We start from the raw sequence: 16,418 nt of genomic DNA, 5'->3' as shown, positions 1-16,418 counted from the left end.
TCAGGGAACTATATCAAATCTCTTGGGATAGACCATGATGTAAAATAATATAAGAAAAAAATATATGTATATATTTATATATTTATTTTTTCTTTTTTCAAGATATATATCTTTTTCAAAATATATATAGATATAGATATATATCTTCGTCACTTTGCTGTACAGCAGAAATTGGCTTAGCATTAGAAATCAACTATATTGTAGAAAATAAAAGTGTTTTTAAATAATAAAATAAAGAGAAAGGCAGAGGAGAAGAAATACAGAGTTGGAAGAAAGAAGCTTCTTAATCACTCTCATCCCAGGCAATGAGTTTTATTGCTACCTATCCCTGATAACATATGGATAGATACATATCGAGATATGTGATAGTGTCAAGTTGTCCAGCCCAGACTGGTATCCCACACCACTTGCACAATCTCCGGCAGCCTGTCACCGGGAAAATAGGGTCTTAGAGTATCCAAGGCCTCTGCCCCTTGTTGACAAGAGACAGATGGTGTTTGCACTTTTTTCAAGGTCAGACTTGTGTCATGTGAAGGTGGAGGAGGAAATAAAGGCTCCGCAAACACACTAAATAGTTCTTTATGGCACCCATTTATATACTTGGAAACTGTCCAACTCATCAAAATCCCACTCTTCCTGGACATGTAAAAATGGGTGAAAAATGACTTGGGTCAAAGTTCAAGGAGCCAGGGAGGGGCCTGGAGGTGATAGAGTCAGGCAGAACATGGGCAGTTTCCACACTGGAGTTCACCCTAGAGAAGTGTGACCAATTTTGTAGCTCCCCCTCATCTTTGAGCCATGGTTGGCCCACCAATATCTATTATGCCCTTTGCAAGTTCTTGGGCATAAGGAAGGTATATATGGTTACAGTTTCTTACCTGGACTCTGGAGCCAGAGCACTCAGTTTTGAAGCAGGTAAAACAAGCACCTACAAGGCTAGGTCTGGATAAACTTTAGTTTCAGCTGCTGCCACAGTCCTCTCACTTATCATTTCTGATGGAGCTCAAAACCCAGGAGCACAGATGTACAGGGCTTCTCTGAGACTGAGGTTAGAATAGGTGAGATTCAGACAGGGCCATGGGCCCTTGGTCTGTGGAAGTCCCACTTCCTGGGGTCTGGAGTGAAAATAAAGAGGCAGTTGTCATGTTTGAATAACCATAGGATCAACCATTTGGATCCCATCTCTGAGTACCATTTGTTTTGGTTCAAGAGGCAGAGACAGAAGTCATCAAAAGCCATGGATTGGGACCAAGAGTGAGAGCTACATTTGCTCATCTGAGAAGTAGATTAGCCCAAGTAAGGATATATAATAAAGGGTCTGGTGATAAGGAGCAGGGCTGCAGGCCCTGGTGTGCAAGGCATTGTTGTTCTCAATTCTGAAACAATTGAAGAAACCCTGCAATGAGACTCTGGGAGACCAAACTTACAGTACTACTCTGGACTGGAGTCTCATATCAGGCCTCTTCCCTGAGACTCTTCCTCAATGGAAGTTGAGGAGTCTGGATCCAGCTGTCATGGGAGCATGAGTGGAGATGAACAAAAGAGAGAAAATGTCACCCCAGCTGCTTCTCACTGCTGGCTTCAAAGCACTTGTTCCCACTAACTAATTTTCAGGACCAGAAAGTGTTTTCTGGCTCTCATCATAAATATGAAAGGGGCTAAAGTGGGGTAGGGGACTTGAATTATGACTTAAAAGAGAGTAAAGATGGAGATATGAAATTTTTGCACATAGCAGAGTAATCCTAGATGTCAAAAATAAATGATTGGAGTTCCCGCTGTGGTTCAAGGGGATTGGCAGCATCTCTGCCATACCAGGATGCAGGTTCAATCCCCAGCCCAGCACAGTGAGTTAAAGGATCCAGCATTGCTGTAGCTGAAGTATGGATCACAACTGTGGCTTGGATCTGATCCTTGGACAGGAACTCCATGTGTCAAAGAGTGGCAAAAAAAAAAAAATTGAAAATATAAAATAAAATAAAAGGCCTATGTGGGGGCTATGAATGAACCATTTTGGACACAGTTGTCAGTATGTGAAGCAAGCAGCAGAAAAGCATCTTGGTGTCAACTTACGAAGGTAACAATCATAGTTTCCTAAGGCTGCCATAATAAAGTGCCACCACCTGGGTGACTTAAACAACAAAAAATGTATTCTGTCATTTTTTTGTGTAGAACAGAATTCTGAAACCATGATATCAATGGGGTTAGTTTCTTCTGGAGACTCTGAGGAAGGGCTTCCCAATGCCAGTCTCAGTTTATGTCAGCTATTGCAGTTCATGGCTTGTAGATATATCCCTCCAAATTTTGCCTCCGTCTTCACATGGAATTCTTCCTGTTATATCTCACCTATTCTTTTAAGGATGCTAGACATATTGGATTGGGGTCCACTCTATTCTGGTGTGAACACATCTTAACTAAACTAGTAACATCAGCAATGACCCTATTTTCAAATAAGAGTACATCCTAAGGGATCAAGGGTTAAGACTTCAACATACCTTTCTTGGAGTACACAATTCAACTCATAGAAGGAGCATAAGCCCCAGGGTTCCCCACACTTTCCGTGCTCCAGTCCACCTCCCTAGATCCCTCCAGTTCTCTTCTTTCTGGTGCCAATTCAAGTTGCAAACCCTGTACGCCCAATGAAAGTGCTCTATCTGGGATATAAATTGATAATTACACTATGAAAAACAAAATGGAAGTTCTTCAAAAAAATAAAAATTGTGCTACAATATGATCCAGCAATTCCACTTCTGTGAATATATCTGAAGGAAATGAAATCAGTACCTCAAAGAGACATATGCACTCCCATATTCATTGCTATGTTAGTCACAATAGGCAAGACATGAAAACAATCTAACAATCCACGGGTGAATGAATAGATAAAGGAAACATGGTATACAACTTAATGTCAAAAAAAAATTTTTAAAGAGCATAGTAAATGCAAACTATTGCCTTTGGAATGGATAAGCAATGAGATCCTGCTGTATTGCACTGGGAACTATATCTAGTCACTTATGATGGAGCATGATAATGTGAGAAAAATGAATGTATGTATGTATGTGTGACAGGGTCACCTTGCTGTACAGTAGAAAATTGACAAAACACAAGCTATAATGGAAAAAATAAAAATCAATATATAATAAAAAATAAAATAAAAAATTTAAAATGAGCATAGGATCTGAGTAGATATCTCTCCAAAGAAAACATAGAGATGACCAACAGAAACATGAAAAGATGCTCAATATCACTAATTTTTAAGTAAATGCAAATCAAAACCACAATGAGATATCACCTCACACCTATCAGAATGGTTATCTTTAGAAAGACAACAAATAACCAGTGTTAGTAAGAATGTATGGAAAAGGGAACCCTAATGTAGCGTGGTGGGAATGTAAATTGGTACAGCCACCATGAAAAAGAGTATAGATGTTCCTCAAAAAATCAAAAATGGAACTACTATACAATCTAGCAATTCCACTTCTGGATATTTACTCAAAAAAAAAGCACTAATTTGAAAAGATAAATGCACCCCTACATTTATTGCAGCATTATGAAAACAACCATCAATAGATGTATGAATAAAGAAAATGTGGTGTATAGATATACAATGGAATATTACCAGTCATTGAAAAAGATTGAAATGTTGCCATTTGTTGCAATTTGTAACATGGCTGGACTCACAGGGTATTATCCTAAATAAAATAAGTAAGATAGAGAAAGACAAATACTATATGAACTCACTTATATGTAGAATGTGAAAAATGAAACAAAATAAAACAGAAGCAGACTTATGGATACAGAGGGAAAACTGGTAGTTGCCAGAAGGAAATGGGGTGGAAGTTCAGCAAATGGGTGAAAGAGATTGAGATACAAACTTCCAGTTATAAAATAAATGTCATGGGTACACATAAGGAGTATGTTTGACAACACTGTAATACTTTTGTGTGATGACAGTTACTGGACTTATCATTTGATAGTATTTGTTGAATCACTATAGTATACAGCTGAAACTAACATAATATTGTATATTAACTATAATTCAGTAAAATATTTCATTTAAAAATGAGATATCTGGGAGTTCCACTGCTGCTTGGTAGATTAAAAACCCAATTAGAATCCATGAGAATGCCAGTTCAATCCCTGGCCTTGCTCAGTGAGTTAAGGATCCAGCATTACTGCAAGCTGGGCTATAGATTACAGACACTGCTTGTATCTGACATTGCTGGGCTGTGGTGTAGGCCTGAAGCTGCAGCTCTGATTTGGCTCCTAGCCTGGAAACTTCCTTATGCCACAGGTTTGACCAAAAAAAAAAAAAGATATCTATTTTACATATATGTTCATATGTATGGGAATATATGTATGTTAATATGTATAAATGTGTATACTATTCAGCCAATACAAAGAAGGAAATCCTGCCATTTGTGATGACATGGATGGACATTAAGGGCAATATATTTGGTGCCCAGGGTCACACACTTGGGAGGGGAATGAGCTTACATCTCCATCTGCTGATCCTGAACACATTTTTTCTCTGATACACCCTTGACACATTTCTATCATAAAAGCTATTTATATTTAGAGCTAAACAGGAGATGATGGAAGTCTCTGAGGAGAGTGTTAAGGGCTATCCCTGAATCAGAGTCTATGTACTATGAGGTGAGTAATCTCAAGTGAAATTGCAACATGATCTAGCACTCAGACTGGATTCTCTGGGCAGAAATAAATGAAGGTGGGGATGGGACCAAGATGGCAGAGGAGTAAGACATAGTGCTCACCTTCTCCCACTAAAACATCAAAAAAAAATCTACATGTAGAACAATTGAAACACAACATCTACTGAACACTGGCAGAAGACCTTACACTTCCAAAAAGGGCAAGAAACCCTCCACACAACTGGGTAGAAGAAAAGAGGGTGGGGGGAGAGAAAGGAATCAGAACAACACCAACACTCCTGAGATGGAGCTGAGAAAGAGGAAACTAACCCACACCCTGGAAAACCACCTCACTGACATGGGGAAATCAGCAAAGACAAAGGGACCTCAAAGCCACAGAGAAAAAACAGCAGCTGTTCTGAGGAGGGCAAAGCAGAGAGAGAGACAGCCATAAAGGCCATCAGTACCACAAACCCCAGATGACACAGCCTGATATGCTTGGATGGGGGCTGGGCAATGAGACTCAGGCTCTGGAGGACAGTGCCAGGCAGAGGATTAGGTTGGTGGTGTGGAGACAGTGTGAGGGAGCTAAGGAGCAGTGTGCCAAGGACTAGGGAGAGGAGTGCCACAGGCGAGGGAATGAGGGAGGAGGTCCAGGCCCATAGGAGAAGCAAGATCTTTCTCTGTGCATGCATGGACACTCAAAAGGCAGGACTATATGTGGGAAAGTGTCTCTTGCATGGGCTACAATGCCCCTCTTGCACCAGCTATGGGTGGTAGTGACTCCTGAGTGGGCTAAGCATGACAGATGGCTTCTTGCATGGTCTACAGGTGATGGGGGCAAACCACCCACTAACTCTGACTCCAGAGGTGGGTGTGGCCTTCCATACTAGGGATTCATGAATAGGCACCAACCTGCAGCCCCAGTAACTTCAGAGCTCTTCATAGAGGAGAACTGCAATTTTAACAAAACCCTTTGTGGCTCTTACTCTCCTGAGAATGCACACACCCTGCCATTGACATTGCCAAATACTCCAGGTGCCTTCTAAACCTTCCTGAGCCTCACTGCCACTTCCCAAAGTCCTGCAACTAGAGGCAACCTGCATCACTTTCCCATGGTTCCTTGTGACTCTCAAAGTTCCAGCAATCAGGCATGACTACTAGCACTACTCATTGCCTATATCTCCCTGGAAGAACAAGTAGAAGCCTATAAAAGTGATAACAGCATGAATACACTGAGGAAAGAGAAATCAAGCATTGAAATTCTCATCACAAAAATAAATAGTAAGCCCTCACAAAATACCCAGGGGCACTTGGATATAAATAACTCCACAAGACACAGTAGTTGTTTTTCCTAAACTCACAGAATAAGAAAAATATAAGCAAAATGAAGATGCTCAGACACCATAACCAGGTAAAAGAACAGGAGAATTCCCCTGAAGTAGCAAATAACATAAAATACCTCTGGAGGAAAACAGACTCAGAGTTCAAAAAGGAAATGAAAATACTGAAGGAATTAAGGGGAAATTTACTGTAATACAGATTACTTTAGAACAGTAATACAGATTACTTTAGAAAGGAACTAGCAAATATAAGGAAGAGCCAAGAAAAACTAGAAAATTCATTTTCAGAGATGAACTAAAGAGCAGAATGAATAATGCAGAGGAACGAATTAGCGACTTGGAAGATAGAATAATGGAAATCACCCAATCAGGACAGCAGACAGAAAACCAAATAAAAAATGAAAGCAATATAAGACATCTATGGGATAATATAAAGAAGGCCAATCTATGCAGAGTAGGGATTCCAGAAGAAGAAAACAAAAAGGGAATTGAAAATATATTTGAAGAAAATATGCTGAAAGCTTTCTGAATCTAAAGGAAACAGATATAAAGATACAGGAAGTAAAGAGGGCCCCCCAAAAAATGAACCCAAACAGGCCCACAAAAAGATACATTATAATACAAAAGGCAAAATTTTAAGATAAAGAGAAGATTTTAAAGGCAGCAAATGAAAAGCAAAGAGTTGATTATAAGGGAATCTCTATAAGGCTATTGGTTAATTTCTCTAAGAAACACTGCAGGCCAGAAGAGAGTGGCAAGATAAATTCAAAGTTCTAAAAGGGAAAATTCTTCAACCCAGAATACTCTACCCAGCAAGAATATCATTTAAAACAGGAGAAAGAAGTAATTTCTCCAACAAACAAAAACTAAAAGAGTATGGCAATACTAAACCCATTCTAAAAGAAGTCCCAAAAGGACTCCTCAAAATAAAAAGAAAGAAAGAAAGAAAGAAAGAAAGAAAGAAAGAAAGAAAGAAAGAAAGAAAGAAAGAAAGAAAGAAAGAAAAGAAATAGGAAGAAATAGCCTAGAGGAAATCACAACTGGAAAGCAATCACTTGGATAAGCCAGTATACAGATCTAAAATGAAAAAAAAAAAAAAAACTATTGGAAAAGTAATGATAAACAAAAGGAACAGCAAAAGAATAAACATAAGGTGTGAAAAATTTTTTTTGAAATCATGAAATGGGGTAAGGAAAGTAAGAAAATCTAGACTTTTTTTTCTAGAATGTATTTGAGCCTATATAACTATCAGGCTAAAGAAAAATGGAAGGGGTGAACATGCTTGAAAAACAGGGCAATAATAAAACAAAACCAAATAATACATTCACAACAACCAAAAAGAGGACACAAGCATAAAATAAAAGGAAACCAACCAACTAAAAAAGAAAGGAACAAAGGAGAAACATAGAATCAACTGGAGAACAAGGTTTAAAATGGCAATAAATACAAATTTTAAAATAATTACGTTAAATGTCAATGGACTGAATTCTCTAATCAAAAGACATTGAGTGGTAGATTGGATAAAAAAAAAGAATATGTTACCAACAATACATTACCTACAAGAGAATCAGCTTAGGGCAAAGGACACATAAAAATTGAAAGTGAGGGTATAGGAAAAGGTATTTCATGCAAATCGAAAAGGCAGGAGATCAGGAGTGGCAAAATTCATATCATACAAAGTATACTATAATACAAAGGCCATAAAGAAAGATAAAGAAGGACACTAATGATAAAAGCATCCATTCAAGAAGAGGATATTACAATCATCAATATATATGCCCATAATATAGGAGTGCCCAGATACATACAACAAACATTAACAAACATAAAAGGAGAAATTGATAGGAATAAAATAATAGTAGGAGACTTTAACACCCCACTCACATCAATGGACAGATCCTCTAGACAGAAAATCAATAAGGCTACAGAGATCTTAAAATTGCACCTTCCAAAATTAAATATCTAGGAATAAAGCTGACCAAGGAGATGAAAGACTGATATGCTGAGAACTATAAAAAATTAGTCAAGGAAATTAAAGATGATTCAAATAAATTGAAATATATTCCACTTTCCTGGACTGGAAGAATTAATATCATTAAATGGCAATACTCCCCAAAGGAATCTACAGATGCAATGTAATCCTGATCAAATTACTCATGACATTTTTCACAGAACTAAAACAAAATATTTTAAGGTTTAGAATCACAAAAGACCCAAAATAGCCAAAGATATCCTGAAAAAGAAAAATGGAGCTGGAGGAATCAGGTTCCCTGACTTTAGACTATACTACAAAGCAACAGTCCTCACAACCATATGGTATTGGCACACAGACAGACATATAGATCAGTGGAACAGGATAGAAAGCCCAGAATTTAACCCATGCACCTACAGTCAACTAATCTATGGCAAAGGAGGCAAGAATATACAATGGAGAAAAGTGGTGCTGGGAAAACTGGACAGCCACATGGAAAAGAATGAAATTAGAACACTCCCTAACACCATACACAAATAAACTCAAAACGGATTAAAGACCTAAATATAAGACCAGATACTATAAAACTCTTAGAGGAAAACATAGGCCAAACACTCTCCGACATAAACGACAGCAACATCTTCTCAGATCCACCTCTTAGATTAATGATGATAAAAACAAAAATAAACAAATGGAACTTAAACTTAAAAGTTTTTGCACAGCAAAGGACACCCTAAACAAAATGAAAAGACAACCCACAGAATGGGAGAAAATCTTTGCAAATAAATCGACTGACAGGGGATTAATCTCCAAAATTTATAAATACCTTCTGCAGCTCAATACCAAAAGAAATGAACAACCCCATCAAAAAATGGGCAGAAGATCTAAACAGACAATTCTCCAAAGAAGACATACAGATGGCCAAAAAACCCATAAAAATATGTTCAGCATCACTCATTATTAGAGAAATGCCAATCAAAACCACTATGAGATACCACCTTACACCAGCCAGAATGGCCATCATCGCAAAGTCTACAAACAGGAATTCCCATTGTGGCACAGTGGAAACAAATAAAACTAGGAACCATGAGGTTGTGGTTTCAATCCCTGGCCTTGCTCAGTAGGTTAAGGATAGGGCGTTGCTGTAAGCTGTGGTGTAGATCATAGATGTGGCTCATATCCCACTTTGCTATGGCTGTGGTGTAGGCCAGCATCTGTAGCTCCGATTCAACCCCTAGCCTGGGAATATCCATATGCCATGGGAGCAGCCCTAAAAAGCAAAAAAAAAAAAAAAAAGTCTACAAAAAATAAGTGCTGGAGAGGGTGTGAAAAAAAGGAACACTATTACACTGTTGGTGGGGATGTAAATTGGGGCAAACACTGTGGAAAACCGTATGGAGAGTCCTCAGCAATCCCACTCCTGGGCATCTATCCAGAGAAAACCATGACTCAAAAAGACACATGAGGAGTTCCCGTTGTGGCGCAGTGGTTAACGAATCCGACTAGGAACCATGAGGTTGAGGGTTCGGTCCCTGCCCTTGCTCAGTGGGTTAACGATCCGGCATTGCCCTGAGCTGTGGTGTAGGTTGCAGATGCAGCTCGGATCCCTCATTGCTGTGGCTCTGGCGTAGGCCGGTGGCTACATCTCCGATTCAACCCCTAGCCTGGGAACCTCCATATGCCGCGGGAGCGGCCCAAGAAATAGCAACAACAACAACAACAACAAAAAAAAAAAGACAAAAAGACCAAAAAAAAAAAAAAAAAAAAAAGACACATGAACTCAAATGTTCATTGCAGCACTATATACAATAGCCAAGACATGGAAACAACCTAAATGTACATTGACATGGATGGACCTAGAAATTATCATGCTAGGTGAAGTCATTAGACAATGAGACACTAACATTGAACTCTATCACTGACATGTAAAATCTAAAAAAAAAAGGACACAACGAACTTTGCAGAACAGATACTGACTCACAGACTTTGAAAAACCTATGGTTTCCAAATGAGACAGCTTGGGGCATGGGGGGATGCATTGAGGTTTGGGGATGGAAATGCTATAAAATTTGGTTGTGATGACTGTTGTACCCCTATAAATGTAATGAAATGCATTAAGTAATTTTATAAAAGATACATGCACTGCTATGTTCATTACAACACTATTCACAATAGCCAAGACATGGATACAACATAAGTGTCCATCCACTGTTGAATGAGTTAAGAAGATTTGGTATATATACACAATGGAATACTACTCAGCCATAAAAAGAACAAAATAATGCCATTTGCAGCAATAAGAATGGAACTAGAAAATCTGATACTAAGTGAAGTAAGTCAGAAAGAGAAAGACAGTATCATATGATATCACATATCTGGAATCTAATATCTGGCACAAATGAATCTATCTACAGAAAAGAAAAAAATTTCATGGACATGGAGAACAGACTTTTTGTTGCCAAGATGGAAGGGGAGTAAGCAGGATGGACTAGGCATTTGGGGTTAACAGATGCAAACGATAGCATTTAGAGTGTATAAACAATGAGATCCTGCTGTATAGCACAGGGAAGTACTTCTAATCACTTGTGATAGAATTTGATGGAGGATAAGGTGAGTAAAAGAATGTTTATATATTCATAACTGGGTCACTTTGCTGTACAGAAGAAATTGACAGAACATGTAATTCAACTATAATAATTTTTTTTTAAAAATCATGAAAGAACCAGAAAATCAAAGTGACTGCATGGTTACTTTTTGTGGGACACCCCAGAAGAAACATTCAAGAAAAACCAGTCCAGATTTTTGAATCAGGAGACCTGGCTGTCATATGTTGGGAGACATGTTTCTACAATCTTTTCTTAGCCTCTTTGCTTCTATTTTCTATGCTGAAAACTCCATCTTGTCCTGCTTTACTTTACCACATATTCCTGCTTGAAAAATTGTCACAGTGTTGGTAAATAACTTAAGCTTAAGAACAAAGAACAAAAGGCATAAATTATTCATGTGGTCAGCTGAATGAGGACATAATGTGTTGGTCTAGGCATGCCGGACCTGTGCAGATTGGCAAGCAGTTTGCACAGCATGATATGTCCTGTTAAAATAAGAGAAAGAGGGACCTCATGGCCCCAAGGGGTTTATGAACGGTTGTTAGCAGAATATGCATTGGCAAGGAGAACATGGTGCAAACCAAGGCAGGCCCAGTTGCTGCAGATAGGCATGCCATTTGTGAAGGCACAATAATGATTCTCTAGATGCTTTGCATAGACAGCTCATGCTAAGCTTCCTCAGTGCTAATGATTGTTAAATGCCTAAAGGTCAGAATAAAAGCTTAACCATCTATCAGCTATGGGACTTTTAAAATAATAAAAGAACTTTAAAATAATAAAAGAACTGAAGTTCCCATCATGTCTCAGTGGTTAACGAATCTGACTAGGAACCATGAAGTTGCAGGTTCAATCCCTGGACTTGCTCAGTGGGTTAAGGATCCAGAATTGCTGTGAGCTGTGGTGTGGGTTGCAGACATGGCTCAGATCCTGCATTGCTGTGGCTCTGACATAGGCTGGCAGCTATAGCTCCAATTAGACCCCTAGCCTGGGAACCTCCACATACCACAGGTGCAGCCTAGAAATGGCAAAATAATAATAATAATAATAATAGAACTATATCCTGCACTTACAACCCCATCCTCACTTGATGTAATCCTAAAGAGCACAATAAAAGCAGTGTGATTTCTTGAGGCAACACTCTTGGTCCCTGAGACCTTGAGTTCCTAAGTTCCCACCTTTAATTAAGATAAATGTCTCTGCATCTTGTTTTATGTTAACTTTTTCTTAAGTTCCACAGCACCTGTTCTTCAGCCTTCACATGCTGAGCTGGTCTTGGTAGTCATACTTGTTATTTGGCTGTGAACTGACTGTGGGACCTTAGGCTTATCCCTTATTTCTCTTGAATTCAATTTCCCCACTTTCAAAATGAAGTTAAATTCTTTAGGTGATCTCTGAGGCACCTTCATACCTAAGATTTTATTATTGTCATATATAAGATTGAGGAGGTGTGACGGAGCCTTAATAAAGAAAATCTAAAAAAAGTAAAAGGAAGAAAGTAGGTTTGGTCTTTGCCCATCCTCTAAGGCATCCATAGTAGAAAATCATCTGACTTCAGAGTTTTGGGGACATGGCTCAGATTGTCAGTGTCAGAAAATGAGACACATGAACACAGGAAGATCTTGACAAGGCTCTTTACTTCTGCAGAAGGGTGTGGGTACTCAAAAAGCACATGCAAAGAAGAAAAGACCCTCCCTATTTATCTCTAACACAGGTGATGTACCTGTCCCCTTCCCTTTGGTCAGGTCAGGGTGCACATTCTTCTCAGTTGGCTAATTTGAAACAAATTGTTACTGGGAGAAGAGGGGAAGAGGGAAGGGGATGGGTTGCAGGAAGGTGTTTCAGCTGAAACTGGAGCAAAATGGAGTAACCAAGATTTCCTTTGGTAGGAGTTCTCATCGTGGCTGCAACCAACCATAAGGTTGCAGGTTCAATCCCTGTCCTCATTCATTGGGTTAAGAATCTGGCATTGCCTTGAGCTGTGGTGTAGGTTGCAGATGTGATTCAGATCCTGTATTGCTGTGGCTCTGGTATAGGCCAGCAGCTACAGCTCCAATTAGACCCCTAGCCTGGGAATCTCCATATGCCATGGGAGTGGCCCAAGAAATGGCAAAAAAAAAAGAGAGAGAGAGAGATTTCCTTTGATAGAAAAGACAATATGTTACTTTCCACAATTCAACAGATTTGGGGCCTCATCCAGGATTTGGGGTCTGCAGCAGCACAGATTCTCAAGGAGAGGAGAAGCGTCCCATGGCCTGTTGTGGTGGCCCTAAATTGAGAAGTCCAATGCCTGTGAACTTCAAACCCATGGAGGGTTCTCGACAACACAGGAAATTGCACAATCACCGAGCAACTTCCATTAATGGACCAAGGTAGGGAAGATAGTGTGTGCAATCAAGTGGTTGGGGATGGGGTCATTAAGCCTCAAAGGGTCTTGGGTGAGACTGGCAGTTTTGGGTGAAACTGGTGACTTTGGGTGAAATCATAAAATCGGAGCATGAACCTCAAAAGGTCTCAGGTGAGACCAGTGATTTCAGGAGAAATCAGAGGATCAGAACACGATCCTGGGAAATGGGAAGCAAGTCTTCATGACCTGTACCTCCATTTGGAGGATCGAATGGGGGAGGGGACCAAATTCCTCCAGACAGTCCTCTGGGATTGATATTAAAGTATTGGGGTGACAGATGAAGGACAAAAAGAAGGACACAGACACCTATTCTTTCCTCATCCATCTTCTTGTCAAAGTTCAGACTGGACTAGGATTGAGTCTGTCAGTTACTCATTCAGTTTGTCCAGGACAAGTCACTGGCATCTCAAGAGGGAACTTATTATGCTCTCTGTTGGTGACAGGGACTGGTGGTCTCATTTCCCCTCAGAGCACAGGACCAAAAGGGAAATGAGGAGGAAACCCAAGAACATTCTGGGACCTCCTCCCCTCCATGGGACCACCTTAGCTTGCTGATGCCAACTTACAATCCCCAAAATGGTGCTGGCCCCTCTCCAGCCACAGCTGCTGCTGCTGTTGCTGCAGGGGAGTGCAGGAGGGGGAGGGGAGCAGAGCCCACCACCCAGGCGCAAGCGGACTACCACTGCTCACAGAGTTAATGTAGGAGGGGAGTGGGCAGAGCCCGGTGCTGGCACCAGCACACTGCTGCTGCTGGCAGAGTCAGAACAGGAGGGTTAGGCCACAGGCACAAGCACGCTGCCCCAGCACACAGGATCAATGTCCACTGCCTCAACAAAACCAAAGGATACGTCAGGGCCTTATTCCAGATTTAGGTGAGAGTTAAAACAAGGTCAGGAGTTCCCTTCATGGCACAGCAGAAGCTATTCTGACTAGGAAACATGAGGTTGCAGGTTTGATCCCTGGCATCGCTCAGTGGGTTAAGGATCTGGCATTGCCATGGGCTGTGGTGTAGGTCACAGATGAGGCTCAGTTCTGGCATTGCTGTGGCTGTAGTATAGGCCAGCAGCTACAGCTCTGATTAGACCCTAGCCTGGGAACCTCCATATGCTGTGGGCATGGCCCTCAAAAGACAAAATAATAAGTAAAAAAAAAAAAAAAAAAAAAAAAATAGAGGATTGGCGAGATAAACCATTAGAGAACTTACTGAGAGAGACATAAAAGTTATATGTGCAAAGGAATGAGGAATGGAATTCTATTTTATCAAGGGAAAAGAAGAGTAAGTCTGTCTTCTAGCTTGTTTTAAATGGAAAATAGGGGACAAACTAATGGATAAAGAAAGTGCCGGAAGGTTTGTGGAAAGTAGACATTGAGAGAAGGGTTATGCATTATCAGAACTAAGTTTAAAATAAGCTTAATTGAGTAAATTAATTTTAAAATAAGCTGGTACAAATCTCGAACTTGGTGTTTCTTTAAGAAAACAAAGTTTCCTTGGAATACTACTTTGATAACAGATTATATAATGTTTTTTTAGTGATCTACTGTATTTTCTTTTGAGATCGCTTGTAACTTTGGTTAAGAAAAAAGTATCCACAGTGACCTATGATTCTATCTGACCAAATTTTTAAAAAAAGGTTTATTTATAACACTATCAAATTTTAATTAAAGTGCTTTTAACTCAGCTAACCTTAAAATGCTTCATGGGATCCTAGAGGTGAAATGGAGTTTTAACTAAAGAACAACCCCCCCCCCCCCCCGCTAAGAAGGCAGCTGCAAGCCTTTCCAGCTGTGCTCATCACTATACCACCCTTCTTGTAACAATGTAACAACTGTGTGCCCTCTGTTCAAGCCAGCAGCCCTGCTAATCAGGTACCCAGCATTGCTTATCAGTTCCACTTCTGTAACTTGCTTGCTCAGTTTCTTAGGGAGGAACACTGCTTGGGGATGGGGGAGGTCCAGGATGCTTACATGGGAAAATCAAGACCTTGTAGTGTATAAAATTTACTGAGAACAAAGACCTGGTGCTCAGACTCTGGTGGTGACTCCTCTGAACCCGCACCGGTGCTGAATAAACCTTGCTTTTCCATATCTCTGAGTGCTGTTTGTCTCCTTCCATTGCCACAGTTTTTGCAGTTTCCGCAACAGAGGCATTCAAAAAAAAAAAAAATGTTAAATTTACTAAAATGATTTGAAATGTTAAAATACATAGAGAGAATTATCAAATGAGTGACAAGCCTCAGATTATATAGATGAATAGATGTTTTTAATATAAATATTCTAGAACTTTTACAGTTTCTGAAATTTGCATATATACTGGTACTATGCTATAATTCTTTTTTTTTCCTAGTTAGTCCAAATTGTTATATGTCACAACAGTTACCAAGTTTCATTGTAAATTTGCATTACAATCAGATTTACAATGTGCCTTAAGTCTTTTGTCACTGTTAGTTAGTGGCTTTACTCTGATACCTTTGCAAAAATATTTCCTTTTCTAGAAGATCTATGGAACAAACTTTTTTAAAAAAAACACAAGTTTCTGAGTTCCAGACCTTAATGATAAGCTGAGTAAAAAAAAAAAAAAAAAATTTTTTTTTAAATCTAAAAGGGAAATTGATTTCATAAACAGTTAAACAAAAAGTATTTGTTACATTGGACTGTGTGAACCGGTGAATATGGTTATAATTTTATGGTTTCTATTTAAAATAATATTGGCTTTTAATCTGTGTTTTCCAGGTATAAAGAAATTCTCCCCAACACACAATTTGGTGAATTATACCTTTGTAAGCAGAACTGAAACATTTCTCTCTTCTCTACCTGATTTCTTCAGAGAATGGAAACTCTCAGTTTCCCAAAAGCTTTATCAGATAATTAGGAAGGCCACCTTGTATGCAGCATGTAAAAACCTCAATGTATCAGAGTTTTTAAAAGGGAAGGAATTCACCAAGATCTTTAAGATAAAAATCTTTAAGACAAACCCTTGGCAAGACTTTCCTAGACCTGAGGGCCTTTTAAAAGCTTAGTCTAAGATTCCTCATAAAGTTCTAACAAAGCCAACTAAAAAAACCAAAAATCTATATGATCAATTCTATTCACACAAATCATCAGGCCAAGGTTGTTGACACCAGACTTAATTGGCAAATAAATTAGTCTTGGTTTGGCTAATATTTGAAAAAAAGTGAGTAATTGCTAATGATTGCTAGTAATTGCTAATGATTGTTATGTGCCTAAAGGTCAGAGTAAAAGCTTAACCCTCTACCAGCTAAGTGGCTTTTAAAATAATAAAAGAAGTTATGAAATAGTAAACAAACCTTATATCCTCCACCCATAGCCCCCTCCCTACTTGATGTCATCCTAAAGAGCACAATAAAAGCAGTGTGGTTTCTTGAGGCAGAGCTCTTGGTCCCTGAGACCTTAAGTCCCCCGGTTCCCACCTTTACTTAACATAAA

General features: G+C 39.3%; 1 protein-coding gene across 1 annotated transcript in view; it reads right to left on the bottom strand.

The window, feature by feature from the left end:
* The window catches only part of LYPD8 (LY6/PLAUR domain containing 8), a 120,508-nt gene that overhangs the window by 52,763 nt on the left and 51,327 nt on the right, over positions 1-16,418 (bottom strand). The window contains exon 5 of the mRNA XM_085012173.1: positions 14,990-15,080. The gene's annotated coding sequence lies outside the window, so the exon portion shown is untranslated. The remainder of the gene's footprint in view (positions 1-14,989; positions 15,081-16,418) is intronic.

The sequence above is a fragment of the Sus scrofa genome, chromosome 2, assembly GCF_054392235.1.
Source record: "Sus scrofa isolate SSC_HxYL_T2T_F1_AM1 chromosome 2, Sscrofa_HxYL_maternal_Yorkshire_Landrace_v2.0, whole genome shotgun sequence".
Lineage (NCBI taxonomy): Eukaryota > Metazoa > Chordata > Mammalia > Artiodactyla > Suidae > Sus > Sus scrofa.
Note: the sequence above shows the minus strand (reverse complement) of the source record. Positions and strands in the feature narration are given on the sequence as shown.